The following is a 2,500-nucleotide window of genomic DNA, read 5'->3' as shown; positions in this document are numbered from 1 at the left end:
AATCCTGAAATCTTTAGATAAAAAAATCTTGTTTGTTTTTGTTTCCGTTTTTGTTTGTTATTGTTTGATTTTTGTTGTTGTTGTGTTGGGTTGTTTTTTTTTAAATTCTAATTGTTCTTGGGTTTTGTTTGCTGTCGTTATGGTGGTGGTTCGTGGTGTCTTTTTGTTTTGAGAGGTTTGGTAGGGGTGGGCTGTTGTTTAAATAGTTGCCTACTCGAACTGACGAGCGATAAAATGTGTACTAGAATACTTTAGTTTTTCCTAAATATAAATTGGTAATTTTTTCGGAATACATACGAATACTCGATCATCTTTGCAATGAATGATTGTTATATTCGAGCATAATCATGCAATAAAACTTTACAATCTCAAAAACAGAAATTCTTACATTGGAACGCAAGAATACATAATGACCCCAACAGGGAAATTGTCATGAGAAAAAAAATGTCTGTCCTCTTTTTCGTTCATTTTACCTGTAGAGTGTTTTGATGAATGGAAGATAAAAGAAAACTTTATTATCTCTGTCATGGGTGAGAAAAAAACAACATATAATGTATGTTTCAGTTTTCGTTCATTTCACTTTTTGACTGTTTCGATGAATGAAATATTTATAAGAATACTAGTGTTTGTAATCTGTAACAGGAAAATTGTTATTAAGAAACATGATGTGTGTCTTTTTTTTCTTTTCTTTTTCTTTTTTTCATTCCACCAGTGGAATGTTTCGATGAATGAAATATTTGTGATAATACTAGCCTTCACAATCTCGAACAGGAAAATTGTCATATAAAAAACAACAAAAAAACATGTGATGTGTGTCCCATTTTTCGTTCAGTTCACGAGTAAAATGTTTTACCACACAATGTGACCGACAAGGTATTTCTGCTTTCGGAAGATGAACCGGTGTAACATCCTAAAAACAATCCCCAGTTGGATTTTAGCACACTCTGGCCTGGACTAAACCCCGGGTCCTTTGTGTCTTGTTTCGATCGACACCACCACTTCTGCCACACTGTTGGGAGCTACGCACTGACTAAAAATACATGGATTGCTCATTGGCCAGGAAAGCTGAAGCCAACTGGACGCCATATTGTTTTTCGTATCCAGCCATCAGTCAGCGCAGTGATACGTGGCGCAAAACCGCAGTGGAGGCACACACAGGAATGTCAGCTAAACTAACGCCGCGAGCAAATGAAAACTTGCCGTGAAGCCAGCTGAGCGCTTGGCTACACATTATGGAGTCACCGCTTCGCGTTATACTGACACGAGAAGCAAAATGGCTGATTGAACACTTCCGCTGGCTTCAAAGAAGGAATGCGCTATCCATGTATTAATTTTAGAATAGTGGAAGCTACCCCGTTTCCACGAGTTTAATCATCTTCGTACGAACGGCAACATTGGCGACGTTGACAGCGTTTCACCACTCCTTACAATATTAAAATGTTACAAGTGGAAGAGGTTTTTTGTTGTTGTTGTTTTGTTTGTTTTTGTTGTTTTGTTTTATTTTTGTTTTTGTTTTGGGGTTTTTTGTTTGTTTGTTTGTATGTTTGTTGTTGTTGTTTTTGTTGTTGTTTTTGTTGTTGTTTTTTGGGGGAGGTGGGAGGTGAGGGGGGGTACATTACAGAGGTAGACAACGCCAAATAATACCGCGTTCCCGACAACAACAAAAGCTACAGGCTGGGTCATTCAGTCACCCACTGGACATCAGGTGGGATCTCTGTTATGTGTGGGAACAAGACACAAATGACGCTGGGGTTTATTCCAGGCTAGAGAGTGTTAAAATCTAGCTAGGGGGTGTTTGCAGGACGTTACACCGGTTCATCTTCCGAGAGCGGAAATGCCTTGTCAGTTACATTGTGTGGTAGAACATTCCATTGGTGAACTAAACGAAAAACGGGACACACATCACACGTTTGTTGTTGTTGTTGTTGTTGTGACATTTTTCCTGTTAGAGATTGAAAAGACTAGTATTATTATACATGTCATTCATCAAAACATTCCACTGGTAAAATGAACGAAAGATGAGACACACATGATATGTTTTGTTTTGTTTGTTTTTCTTTTCTTTTTTTTTTTTGGTTTGTTTGTTTTTTTGTTGTTGTTGTTTTAATGACTGGCTCTTCCAAGTGAGTTAACCAAGCTGGTGATAAAGGAAAGGATGATGGGGGTGGGGTTTCGGGGGTAGGGGGGCAATCTGGGTAGCCTATACCACCCCTTCCTCTCTATTATAGCTTAACAGAACACAAAACAACAGCAACAACAACAACAACAACAACAAAACAAAACAAACAAAAAAAACACGGGGATGGGGTTGTGGTTCCGCTTTGATCGTCTGTAATGATTCTAACTGGGACTAAATTTACCTACCCCCCCCCCCCCCCCCCCCCCCACCCCCACCCCACCGGGTCATTTTCAAGCTAGCTTAGAATGACCCCCACATCAATTAAGAGCAGGGTTGAAATCAAACTGCAGGGTTCGAGGGCTTTTTTTTTTTTTTTTTTTT

The 2,500-nt window shown here is 39.0% G+C and overlaps 1 protein-coding gene across 7 annotated transcripts in view; it reads right to left on the bottom strand.

Annotated features, from left to right (window-relative positions):
- LOC143291744 (cubilin-like) overlaps positions 1-2,500 on the bottom strand; it is a 63,427-nt gene that overhangs the window by 57,407 nt on the left and 3,520 nt on the right. The window lies entirely within an intron of this gene.

Source organism: Babylonia areolata, chromosome 17 (assembly GCF_041734735.1).
Source record: "Babylonia areolata isolate BAREFJ2019XMU chromosome 17, ASM4173473v1, whole genome shotgun sequence".
Classification (NCBI taxonomy): Eukaryota; Metazoa; Mollusca; class Gastropoda; order Neogastropoda; family Buccinidae; genus Babylonia; species Babylonia areolata.
The sequence above is the reverse complement of the archived record's forward strand: the minus strand, read 5'-3'. Positions and strand labels throughout refer to the sequence as shown.